The sequence below is a fragment of the Nycticebus coucang genome, chromosome 12 (genome assembly GCF_027406575.1).
Source record: "Nycticebus coucang isolate mNycCou1 chromosome 12, mNycCou1.pri, whole genome shotgun sequence".
Taxonomy (NCBI): Eukaryota; Metazoa; Chordata; class Mammalia; order Primates; family Lorisidae; genus Nycticebus; species Nycticebus coucang.
The window spans coordinates 12,762,399-12,776,339 of record NC_069791.1 but is presented as its reverse complement, the minus strand read 5'-3'; the positions used below and the strand labels follow the sequence as shown (position 1 = coordinate 12,776,339).

The 13,941-nt window shown below is 41.9% G+C and overlaps 1 protein-coding gene across 3 annotated transcripts in view; it reads right to left on the bottom strand.

Annotated features, from left to right (window-relative positions):
- Positions 1-13,941, bottom strand: part of LOC128560859 (cyclic AMP-dependent transcription factor ATF-7) — a 118,352-nt gene that overhangs the window by 62,879 nt on the left and 41,532 nt on the right. The window lies entirely within an intron of this gene.

Below are 13,941 nucleotides of genomic sequence, written 5' to 3'. Positions count from 1 at the left end.
CCTGAGTAGCTGGGACTACAGGTGCCCGCCACAACGCCCAGCAATTTTTTGTTGCAGTTTGGCTGGGGCCGGGTTCATACATGCCACCCTCAGTATATGGGGCTGGTACCCTACTCACTGAGCCACAGGCACCGCCACTAAATTTTTTTTTTTTTTTTTTAGAGACAGAGTCTCACTGTACCGCCCTTGGTAGAGTGCCGTGGCGTCACACAGCTCACAGCAACCTCTAACTCTTGGGCTTACGCGATTCTCTTGCCTCAGCCTTCCGAGCAGCTGGGACTACAGGCGCCCGCCACAACGCCCGGCTATTTTTTTGTTGCAGTTTGGCCGGGGCTGGGTTTGAACCCGCCACCCTCGGCATATGGGGCCGGCGCCCTACTCACTGAGCCACAGACGCCGCCCTAAATTTTATTTTATAGCCAACTAAAATGTCCTGTGCAGCTGGGTGCAGTGGCTCAAGTCTATAATCCTAGCACTCTGGGAGGCCGAGGGTGGATTGCTTGAGCTCACGAGCTCAAGACCAATCTGAGCAAGAGCAAGATACCATTTCTACTAAAAATAGAAAAAACTGAGGCAAGAGGATTGCTTGAACCCAGGAATTGGAGGTTGCTGTGAGGTATGATGCCACAGCACTCTACCCAGGATGCCAGCTTGAGACTCTGTCTCAAAAATAAATAAAATAAAATAAAATAAAACGTCCTGTGCAAAAAACATCAACTTATAGATAGCACCCTTTTAAGTTCTCTCTGCATTCTCCAAACCACTAGTAGGAATTTTATCCACATCCTTTTGAGTATTTTCTTTTAGGATCCCAATAACTTCAACTTTATAGGTAGAAAATCAGCATCTCATAGGTGCCAAGCAGGGTATAAAGTATACCCTGGGGTAGGGTGTTTGGGAGGTAAAGATGAGAAGATTGCTTGAGCCCAGGAGCTCATGACCAACCTAGGCAACATAGGAAAACCCTGTCTCTGCAACAAATAAAAAAAATTAGCCAGTTGAGCCCAGGAATTTGAGGCCACAGTGAGCTATGATCATGCCACTGTACTGTAGCCTGGTGACAGAGCACTACCCTGTCTTTAAAAAAATTAAATAGGCTGGGCATGGTGGCTCACACCTGTAATACTACACTCTGGGAGCTCTTAAAGGCTGAAGGGGGAGGATCACTTGGGCTCAGGAGTTCAAGACCAGCCTGAGCAACAGCAAGACTCTGTCTCTACTAAAAATAGAAAAATTAGCTGGGCTTCACGGTGGGCACCTGTAGTTCCACTTACTTGAGAGGCTGAGGCAGAAGGATCATTTATATCTAGGAATTTGAAGTTGCTGTGAGCTAGGGTGATGCCATGGCACTCTAGCCTGGGCAACAGAGTGAGATTTTTTTTTTTTTTTTGAGACAGAGTCAAACTATGTTGCCCTCGGTAGAGTGCTGTCGCGTCATAGCTCACAGCAACCTCAAACTCTTGGGCTTAAGCGATTCTCTTGCCTCAGCCTCCCAAGTAGCTGGGAGTACAAGCACCCGCCACAATGCCCGGCAATTTTTTTTTGCAGTTGACATTGTTGTTTAGGTCGCCCAGGCTGAACCTGTCACCCTCAGTGTATGTGGCTGGTGCCATAACCACTGTGCTATGGGCGCCAAGTCAGAGTGAGAACTATCGTAAAATAAATAAATATAAAATAAAAGCAAATAAAATATACCCTTGAGTATCTGAAAAGAAGAAAGGATATGTTATAATCAAGTCAATAACCAGTGAGAGAAGAAGAGAAAAACAAAGCCATAGTCACCAATGAAATGAGTGGCATATGCCTCTGTGTAGCATAAGTTTTAAGTACTCAGCCATACCTCATAACTTGTTTCTATTTTGGTTCCTTATTCCATCCTCCTATTTATGACAAATGTAAAAACTCATGAGCCCCATGGGTGATGTCTTGTGCCAAGTAAGTTGCAAGAGCCCAATAAATCAAAGCAAAAAGGAAACTGAGCTCCAAAGGTCAGACAGGCCAACTCTAACAGGAATTGGGCAGTGTTGGAAAGGAGGCAATAAATATAATTTCTTATCAGTTTAGGTCAGAAAAGGTTAAGTTTCTTTGTCTTTAAATGTTATCTTTTTTTTTTTTTTGAGCCAAAGTCTTACTTTGTTGCCTTTATTAGAGTGCCATGGCATCAGAGCTCACAGCAACCTCAAACTCTTTTTTTCTTTTTGCAACTTCAAATGCTTGGGATCAAGAGATCCTCTTGCCTTAGCCTCCCAAGTAGCTGGGACTTTAGGCGCCTGGCACAACGTCCAGCTATTTTTTAGAGATGCACCTAAGATTAAGCCCGTCACACAGTTGAGGCCAATGGGACACTGAAATCCACTAAGGTTGGGGTGGAGGACAGCATTTCTGGAAAAGCTATTGTCTCCTTACAAAAGGGAAAGCTAGAAGAGGACAGTTTCTGGTGCTGCCCTTTTTTTCCCATCCTCTTACAGTGAGGCAACAAGAACAAGAATTACATGGTAAAAGCTAAAACTAGTGCAGCAGAGGCAGAAAGAATCTACATCCTTGATAAATTTGCATAACTGCTGAAATAGTCCTAATTCTGGACTTCTTGTGTTACAAGTGTTCACATAGTTTTCAGCTACTGTTAGCAGTTGAAACCATTCCTAACCAATACATGATTCAGGATGTATTGATTCTTCATCATTTACTATCTAAAGAACTTGGAAATAGAATATGCAAGAAAGTACCTTATTCTACATCTTCATGAATATTTATCAATTGTACCCTAATGCAGAATTCCCTTTTTTTCTCTCTTTAGTATACCAAATGAATTACTCTATCTCATCATCACCTATTGCCTGAAGATTCCTTAGAAACAACAGCTGTATACTTTTTGGGCTTTGGGGAAGAACAAAATGGTAAGCAAGGCACCTTATAATGCTGCTCTGAAAACTGAGGCAGTTAAAGATCATTCTTCACTAAAGAATGGAGTTTTAAGTTTAGAACCATCACTTTTCTTACTCCTGGCTGCCCCTCTCCAGCCATACCTAATGTCCAGCTCTTTATTAAACTCCAGGGCACTCTTGGGAACTATGATTAAGAATTAACAGGGACAGATCCATTGTCTTTCCTTAGATAGCAGCTGCTTACTGGGATGGATTAAACGCTCAACAAACTTTTAAAGGACCAGTGTCTAGGAGCAGAGAAATCCCAGCAGCGTTTCAGCCAAGGCTGCTCCTGTGTCAGTTACATGGCTAATTGCTTTCTGCATAGCTCTTGCCTAACAGTAGGCCTTTTAGTATTCTACTTCCCAGATACAGCCACTTAGCTGGGGTACCATTAAGGTCCCCAAAGGGATAGTTTTAGTTTCTTTTTTTTTTTGAGTTAGAGTCTCACTTTGTCATCCTCAGTAGAGTGCCATGGTGTCATAGCTCACAGTAACCTCAAACTCTTGGGTATAAACGATCCTCTTGCCTTAGCCTCCCAAGTAGCTGGGACTACAGGCGTCCACCACAACACCTGGCTATTTTTAGAGATGAGATCTCGCTCTCGCTCAGGCTGGTCTTGAACCTGTGAGCTCAGGAAATCCACCTATCTCAGCCTCCCAGAGTGCTAGGATTACAGGAGTGAGCCCCCACGCCTGGACCATAACTTTAGTTCTTAACAAAGCAAGGAAAGCTTTTTCTTTTTAATCAAAATAATTATTACACAGCTACACAGCCCTATTAAGTTCTTGTTGACTTTATAAGTTTATATTTTTCAATCTTATCTCTCTTCTCAAATTCTTACTAGGATGCTGTGAACTGCAAAGTCCTTGAAAAGCACATTATATACTTTGATGTGTGTATCTTCCAATTTGCTACACAGTAAGTACTACAGTCCCTAGATTTCACAAACGGGTGGGAAGGACAAAGATACAGTGTGAAAAGTGTAGACCTTAACTGTGAAATTTAGGAAAATTTGCTACGTTGTTTTTGGCTTGAGCCACTGAAAATTTCATTGTTGAAAAACAATACTGTAAATACTTCTTGATAATACAGGAATTTCTGAATGCTTGCAATAAGCTGAGCAGAACATCTGCAAGTCAGTCAGTACAGAGCCTACAATAACCAAAACTCTGACCTAGTGTTCAAGGTTTATATACTGTAAGAGTCAAGCCAAAAGAAAAAATAAAGCTGAGAGAGCCTGAGCTCAGACTGCTGCAAGCTTACAAGGAGATTACATACACATTCATTTGATAATAATTCCAAATGCAGCAGTAAGCTTTTGTTTTAAACAAACTATCAAAGCTTAAGTGCCCAGAGACTTAGTAACCACAGAAGAGGTTGCAGGCTGGTAAAGAAAGAGGCAAACACAAAGGCTCAAATAGTTTGGCAAGTCTCTTGATTCAACCACAAAGTAGAAAGGCACTCTGATTCTGCCTTGCTACCTTAATTTACTGTACAATAAAGGTCTTATTCAGATTTGTGGACATACTCAGCTGGCTGATTATTTTTGTGTTTAAGTAGGAAAGTTTTGGTGAACTATCTTTATTTTTATAAAATCAGGCAAATGAGAAACTTCTTCAATTTTGAATGCTTGCTTTTTAGCCACAAGAAATATTTTTAGAATGTTGGCCACCCACTGACCAGAGGTCTACATTAAAAGAAGGCAGGAAGGCAGGCAGGGAGAAAAAAAGTAATCTGTGCTGCCTAATGGCGACGCTTATCCACATACTTCCTGGCAGCCACAGGGCTCCCACACAGCCGTACATCTGCAGCTGGGAAGGCTGTCCTGCTCCATCTCCTCTCCTGTTGCCCTCCAATCATAGTACCAAGCTACCTGCATTTTTTTCTCAACATATTTAACTGTTGCATTTTTTGTGTCTGCTATTCTCTCTTTTCTTTTTCTGCTATTCTCTTATATATGGAATGTTCTCCACCTTTTCTGCTGGCAAGCTTCTATTTATCATTTAAAATCTATTAAAGCGGGTGGTGCCTGTGGCTCAGTGAGTAGGGCGCCGACCCCATATACCGAGGGTGGCGGGTTCACACCTGGCCCGGCTAAACTGCAACAAAAAATAGCCGGGCGTTGTGGTGGGCGCCTATAGTGCCAGCTACTAGGGAAGCTGAGGCAAGAGAATTGCCTAAGCCCAAGAGTTGGAGGTTGCTGTGAGCTGTGACGCCACAGCACTCTACCAAGGGCAACAAAATAAGATTCTGTCTCTAAAAAAGAAAAAAAATCTGTTAAAACATACTTTCCTCCATGAAACCTTTTCCGATATCTATCAGATCTCTTAGTACTTAGAAATACTCACATTATGGCCGGGCACATGGCTCACACCTGTAATCCTAGCACTCTGGGAGGCCAAGGCAGGTGGATTTCTTGAGCTCAGGAGTTCAAGACCAGACTGAGTAAGAGCAAGACCCCCATCTCTACTAAAAATAGAAAAAAAAGCTGAGCATGGTGGCACTGTAGAAATCCACCTGCCTTGGCCTCCCAGCTACTTGGGAGGTGAGACAAATGGATTGCTTGAGCCTAAGAGTTTGAGGTTGCTGTGAGTTATGATGCCACAGCACTCTACTCAGGGCGACAGAGTGAGACTCTGTCTCAACAACAAAAAGAAGTACATTATTACATTCACCATAATAAGGAATTATAATTTTATGTATCTGACTGCCTCTAAAGACAGCGAACACTGTGATGTTTTACACATCCTCTGTCACTAGTACCTATGGTGTCTGCCACAATGTGAATAACACGATTTGAATATCTATTCAAATATTTTTGTTAAATTGAATCCACAATGGCTAATGAGGGTCTGAATGAACTGAGAACATTACTCATGGGCTAGTTTCTGGAAACCGGACCCCAGGCTTCCTCAAGGTTAGAGATACCTGACAGAATACATGAAGACTACAATGGATGCTTTGTGTGCATTAACTCTCACCAGAGACATTTGTGAAAACCCATATTCGGTTTTTGATTGTGGTCTAAAATGGTAACAAATTGTTCCAATTATATAGACCCTCCCACCCTATATCATAATGTAGACAAACCGGAAGGTGCTAATGGGATCCTATTAACCTTTATATCACATTATAACAGCTTCATCTGTTAATGGAAGAGAGAAGAGACAGGATAAATATAAAAGCCATTAAACATATTGATGGGTGTTAGGCAGGTATGAAGACAAATTTGGAACTCTTAGTCCTCACCACTAGGTGACAACTCACTACAAAATAGCAAATTGCAGATTTCAACCTCAGTGTAATAGGAGGATAATGGCTCCTATGCTAGCTTGCCAGAGCTGCCCTGACAAAATACCATACACCAGGTAGTTTAAACAACAGAATTTTATTATCTCAGAGTTCTGGTGACCAGAAGTCTAAAATCAAGGTGTTAACAAGGTTAGTTCCTTATGAATGATGTCATAGAGAAGCTGTTTCATGCCCCTTTCCTAGCTTCTGGTAGTTTGCTGGCAATCTTTGGCATTTCATGGCTGGGGACAGAATAAATCCAGTCTTTACATGGTGTTCTCCCTGTATCCAATTCTATATCCAATTTCCTCTTTTTATAAGGACCCCAGTCATTGGATTAGGGGCCTACCATTCTCTAGTGTGACCTCATATAGTTTTTCTTTTTTAAATTTTTATTTATTTATTTTTTAAGACAAGAGTCTCACTTGGTCAAGAGTGCCAGGGCATCATAGCTCACAGCAACCTCAGACTCCTGGGCTCAAGTGATTCTCTTGCCTCAGCCTCCCAAGTAGCTGGGATTATGGGCACCCGCAAATCGGCTATTTTTAGAGATGGGGTCTCGCTCTATCTCAGGCTGGTCTTCAACTCGTGAGCTCAGGAGATCCACCTGCCTCAGCCTCCCAGAGTGCTAGGATTATAGGCATGAGCCACCATGCCTGGCCTTTTCTTTTTTTCCTTTCTCATCCAATTGCTTGCCTAGAACAGTATGAACACATATTAAGTAGTTACATCTGCAATAACTCTATTTCCAAATAAGATCACATTCTTTTTGAGCCAGGATTTTGCTGTCACCCAGACTACAGTGTAATGGCTTGATCATGGCTTATTGTTACTATAACCTTCTGGGCTCAAGTGATCTTCACACCTCCTCCTAAGTAGTTGGGACAGGTGCACACAACCACATCTGGCTTTTTTTTTTTTTTTTTGAGATAGAGTCTAACTTTGTTGCCCTCAGTAGAGTGCAGTGGTGTCATGGCTCACATAACCTCAAACACCTGGGTTGAAGCAATTCTTTTGCCTCATCCTCCCAAGTAGCTGGGATTACAGGCACCTACCACAACGCCCGGCTGTTTTGTAGAGACAGGGTCTCACTCTTGCTCAGGCTGGTCTGGAACCTGTGAGCTCAGGCAATCTACCCGCCTCAGCCTCCCCAGAGTGCTGGGATTACAGGCATGAGCTACCACGCCTGGCCAACACATCTGGCTAATTTTTAAATTTTTTTGTATAGACAAGGTCTTACTATGTTGCCTTAGCTGGTCTTTAACTCCTGAACTCAAGTGATCCTTCCCAGCCTACCAAAGTGCTGGAGTTACAGATGTGAGCCACCATGCCCAGCCCTGACTAATTATTGATAAATGATCTTACCTATAGAAGTTTGTGAGAGAAGCCTCCCACCAATCAATATCTCCTTCCCTATAACAAACCAGATATTCTAAAATAAGTGAGGGTCACATAGGTTATGCATGCCCCCAATTGGTTTTATCAATATTTTAAGCAATGCTTTACTTAATAGGACTTTGAATTCCATGGTGTCATATGGGCTATCAACTGGCCTGTGTGAGTCCTACTTTCTTTCTTTTTTTTTCTTTTTGGCCGGGGCTAGGTTTTTGAACCCACCACCTCCGGCATATGGGACTGGCGCCCTACTCCTTGAGCCACAGGCGCCGCCTGTGAGTCCTACTTTCTAACAGCATTGTATCCAGGGCAACAGCTTGAGACTCTGTCTCAAAGAAAATAATAATAATAAAAATAAAAATAAAATAAAATATCAAAACAACAAGAAACCCACAGCCTGCATCCCATCAGGTAAGGGTGAATCCTATTATATGGTCCCTTAATTTCTATTATATAAAAAAGTATTGGGCAGCGCCTGTGGCTCAGTGAGTAGGGCGCCGGCCCCATATGCCAAGGGTGGCGGGTTCGGACCCAGCCCCGGCCAAACTGCAACAACAACAACAACAACAAAAAAAAAAATAGCCGGGCGTTGTGGCGGGCGCCTGTAGTCCCAGCTGCTCGGGAGGCTGAGGCAAGAGAATCGTGTAAGCCCAGGAGTTGGAGGTTGCTGTGAGCCGTGTGACGCCACGGCACTCTACCCGAGGGCGGTACAGTGAGACTCTGTCTCTACAAAAAAAAAAAAAAAAAAAAGTATTTTAAATTACAATATAAAACATATTTCTTACATTGGTTCACAAACCAAAAGATTGAGACTTCTGGTTCTGGTCCAGCATACGAGGACAAGTATTCACTCCTAATAACAAGTAAAAAGCTGAGCAAACTGAAAAAAAATCAATGACTCTTCTTAGATCTATCAGAGAATTGGGGTCACAGGGCAAAATGATGTCCCCCAAAGTGGCAGATAAAGAATTACAATTCAAAGGAGTAGAAAGGCACAAGCTGAAACCTCCATGAGAGTCAGCAACATGGGAGGAAACCCCGAACTGTCGCTGCTGAAGCTGCATGCTCATTGTGGTAAGTAGGAGAGCTGAAAACTCCAGGGGCACCTAGACATAGGGAGCTCCCTCACAGTTACAAGTTTTACCTCTGGCTTCTCTCAGCTCTCCCAAGTTCTCCCAGTGGATATAAAGGAAGTATTCCCTCATGTTTCTGGTGGGGAAGAGAAAAGTACAGTTGTCCCCCTTATCCAAGGTTTTACTTTCCATTGTTTCAGTTACCCACAGTCAACTGCAGTCCAAAACTACATGCATAGAGTACAGTAAGATATTTTGAGAGAAAGAAAAAAACATATTCACGTAACTTTTACTATAGTATATTGTTATAACTGTTCTATTTTTGAGACAGAGTCTCACTTTGTTGCCCAGGAGTTTGAGGTTGCTGTGAGTTGTGATGCTATCACACTCTAGTGAGGACAGCAAAGTGAGTCTCTAACTCAAAAAAAAAAAAAAAAAAAAGGCAAGTAAATAGCTTATTGCATACTTATTCTTACAAAGTACTCAGAAAACAGCCTGAAAATTAAGGCTGAAGTAGGCTACCCATTGTTTATTATTCTGATGCTAAGACAGAAAGCATAACATAGCACAAAGTCCAGTTTTCCAAGCAAGAATTGCTATCTCCTTGACAGAGCTCCAATCTGATTATTTCCTAGCCACTGTTTTTTCTATCACTACTTCCCCTTTGTTTCAGACAGCATCCACAACCTTCTGTTCATGTGGTGTAGGAAGAAATTGCTTCCCAGAAAGGCTTAGCCCCCTGCATTTTACTAGATAAAGGAAAAACGAAAGGCCATTCCACTCTGATAAGCCGATTACTGTCTATGGAGAAGCAAAATGCCTCTCTTGGGATTAAGGAAATAGCCATAAAGGTACAATATGTTCAAACCTTTAATCATCGCTCTGCCAAGAGCTGCTATGCATATATACACACCTTTCTTTTGTCTGGGCAAATGTGCATAACTGAAAATATGAATCTCTAGAAGGCCCTGTCTAGCTGTAGTTTCCAATGCATATAAAGTAAAAAAATGATGAAATAAAGTTTTCCCTGTCCACTACTACAATTTTCTAGGTATAACCTAGAAGGAAAGAAAAGGAAAGACTGAAGAGGGAATAGCTAAAGTCTTCAATCTAATATGGTATATTATAAAACATATGTAGACACCTAGACCCTTGAAATTATTTAGAGTAATCATTTTTATTGTCTCCCCCCAAACTGTACAGCCTAATGAAACTACAGTCTTTCCCTTACTTCTTTTTTTTTTGGTTTTTGGCCGGGGCTGGGTTTGAACCCACCACCTCCGGCATATGGGACCGGCGCCCTACCCCTTGGGCCACAGGCGCCGCTCTTTCCCTTACTTCTAAGAAATATCTGAAACTGAAGTAAAATAGCACATGTCTGAAGCTGTGAACATAACACAGTAAAAAAATTAATGCACACAGATTGTCATTGTGTAAAAAAATGATGTTCACTGAAGTGACAGATGTCCATAATACTGTCCATGTATACAACTGATACCTTTAAAATTATCTCAATACCTCTCTTTACTTGATTCAAATAACTATGTCCATGAAAGATTTTTTCCTTGTCAATGAGCTAAGATAGAACAGAGACACAAAAAGGAGGTAATTGAGGCTTACCATTAAAATTTAGTCTTCATTCATCCTATTAAAACTGTCATTCCAGGTGGGGTAGCTCACACCTGTAACCCTAGCACCCTGGGAGGCTGAAGTAGGGGAATCTCTGGAGCTCAGGAGTTCCAGACCAGACTGAACAAGAAAGAGATCTTGTCTATACTAAAAATAGAAAAACTAGCTGGGTGTTATGGTAGGTGCCTGTAGTCCCAGCTACTGGGGAGGCTGAGGCAGGAGGATCACTTGAACCCAGGAGTGTGACGTTGCTGTGAGCTAAGCTGCTGCTACAGCGGTACTCTAGCCTAGGCGAAAAAGTGAGAATTTTTCTCAAAAAAACAAAAAACAGGCCAGGTGCAGTGGCTCATGCCTGTAATGCTAGCACCCTGGGAGGCTGAGGCCAGTGGATTGCTTGAGCTCTGGAATTCCAGATCATCCTGAGTAACAATGAGACTCCATCTCTACTAAAAATAGAAAAACTAGGCCAAGCACAGTAGCTCACGCCTGTAATCCCAGAACTTGGAAGGCTGAGGCAGGTGGATTGCCTGAGCTCACGAGTTTGAGACCAGCCTGAGCAAGAGCGAGACCCCATCTCTTAAAAGTAGCTGGGTGTTGTGGCAGACACCAGTAGTCCCAGCTACTCGGGAGACTGAGGCAAAAGAATCGCTTGAGCCCAAGAGTTTGAGGTTGCTGTGAGCTATGAAGCCACACCTCTCTACTGAGGGTGACAAAGCAAGACTCTGCCTCAAAAAACAAACAAACAAACAAAAAAAACTATCTGTGTGTCTGGGTAGGCACTGTAGTCCCAACTACTTGGGAGGCTGAGGCAAGAGGATCACTTGAGCCCAGGAGAGGTTGACATAAGCTACGATGACACCATGGCATGCTACCCAGAATGGCAGAGTGAGGAGACTCTGTCTCAAAAACAAATAAACAAAAACTTAAAAAGCAAAAACCTAAAAAGCTGTCATTGTCTGTGTGATAACCTCTCAGGAGCCAAGTTTGTAATCCTTTTCTATAGGTTGCCACACTGAATCACCTTTTCTTTGCATCCAGTTTTAATAGGAACTCCCAACATCACACATGTCCACAGAAAAGTGCATGCCTTATAGGGCACCCAGCAAAATGAGATCCTTGGACATTTAGAATGATCATTTTGGTAGGTTGCAACCTTGCCCAATGAGGCATTCTCAGTTCTGAAGCCAAGAATTTAACTTCATGGTCAGAGATTTAAAAGTCAAGACTTCAATCAGATATTTCCTACAGTTGAATGCATAGTTAATTTCACATAGTCCACATTTATGCAAGGAATCGTTATCAGAATCAAGAAGGAAAATGCCTGTGGCTCAGTATGTAGGGCGAAGCCCCATATACCAAGGGTGGCGGGTTCAAACCTGGCCCTGGCCAAACTGCAACAACAACAACAAAATAGCCAGGTGTTGTGGCGGGCACCTGTAGTCCCAGCTACTTAGAAGGCTGAGGCAAGAGAATCGCCTAAGCCCAAGAGCTGGAGGTTGCTGTGAGCTGTGACACCATAGCACTCTACTGAGGGCGACAAAGTGAGACTCTGTCTCTTAGAAAAAAAAAAAAAAGAAGGAAAAATGCATATTTTAAGCAACTTTCCTGTGAAAGATAAGATATTCTGACAAAAATACCAAGAATCCCTTTACTATATAAATATCAACTATTAGATTTTCTGATCTCTTTTGACCATTTACATATATTTCTACATACTTTTTATCACTTAAATTACTTTACGTAAATATTTCCATATATTTACCTAGCCATATGTTTCAGTTCCAATAAATGAAATGTCCATTGCATTGACATGCCATAGTTTGTAAGAGAAAAAGAAAAGGCAGATATACAGAGGTGCTATGAAGTGAAATAAGGGGAGGGTGTGACCTGAGTGGAGAAGAATTTTGTTATTCAAGAGGTAAGATCTTCTATGAAGTCATATGCCAACATCAGAGAATAAACAAGTTAGCAATCACTGGGTAGACTTCACTATACTGTTAACATGCTTCTAATCATACTTTAATTCAACCTTAATCCTGTTTCCTCTTGTTAATTGTTAAGGCAGACACCAGAATAGAAGCCCCATTACTACACAGCACTGTACACAGCAAGATACCCAGAGACCATCTTTTGCATTTGGGAGACTGTAGGCATAAAACTGAGATGAAAAAGAAGGAAATATGAGTCAGGAAGTAACCCAGGCTAGAATTCACAAAGATGACAAGACAATGTTTCTTTGACCCTAATTATTAGCAGAGGATGCTAGAAGTTCTGATTTTTAGGTTCCAGTTTTCTAGTTCTATCTACATTTCTGGTTTGTCAAGAATTCTATTCAGGTATATTGGCTGTGCCTATAATCTCAGCCATCCTGTGAAGCTCCATTTTGGGAGCCAGGAGGATCACTTGAGCCCAGGAGTTTGAGACCAGCCTGAGCAACACAGTGAGACTGTCTCTTAAAACAAACAAAGAAAAGGGGGTCGGGGGGAAGAACTAGTTTTATTTCCCCTCTTAAAATCATGTCTTGGCCAGGCATGTGGCTCATGCCTGTAATCCTAGCACTCTGGGAGGCCAAGGAAGGTGGATTGCTTGAGGTCAGGAGTTTAAGGTCAGCCTGAGTGGCCGTGAGACCCCCATCTCTACTAAAAATAGAAAAATTATCTGAGCCATATGGTAGGCGCCTACTCACAGGTACTTGGGAGGCTGAGGCAAGAGCATCACTTAAGCCCAAGTTTGAGGTTGCTGTGAGCTATGATGGCACTCTACCCAGGGTGAGAGAGTAAAACTGTCTAAAAACAAAACAAAACTAATCAAATCAAATCATGTCCTTGCTGAAAATGTGATTTACCTTAGAGAATGTTAGTTGTATCTCAACAGCACTCCCAAACAGATTAAAAACATTGCAGGTTAAGGCTGACGCAGTGGTTGGGAAGTCTCTTCATTTTACTAAGAAGTTGTATCTTTCTTTTGTACTTGCAGAGCTCACCTGTAGACTGAGCTCTCTTTGGTGTAGCAGCCAGATACCTCAATCAGTAACAACTACAATGAGACTTTCTTGTCTAATTACATTTGGACCATTTACCAAAAAACTCCACTACTTATTCATGTTTTTCTTTTTTTTTTTTTTTTTTTTTTTGTGGTTTTTGGCCGGGGCTGGGTTTGAACCCGCCACCTCCAGCATATGGGACCGGCGCCCTACTCCTTGAGCCACAGGCACCACCCCTTATTCATGTTTTTCTATGCTAGATGTATACCCTGACATGCATATGAAGAATGATAAAGAAGCAATTTAGCTTGGTAGTGCTGGTCTTCTGTAGTCTATCTAGGTTTATGCTGTAGCTCCATCATAAAATACCGTGTGACCTTGTTCGAGTTACTTAACCTGTCTAAGCCTTACTTTTCTCATCTGTAAAATGGGGAAAAATACTAAATTCTCCCTTAGAGGGTTACTGGGATTAAATCAAATAATACCTATAAAGCACTTTTTAATTTTTTTTATTGTTAAATCATAGCTGTGTACATTAGTGCAATCAAGGGGTACAATGTGCTGGTTTCATATACAATCTGAAATATTCTCATCAAACTGTTCAATGTAGCCTTCATGGCATTTTCTTAGTTATTGTTATAAA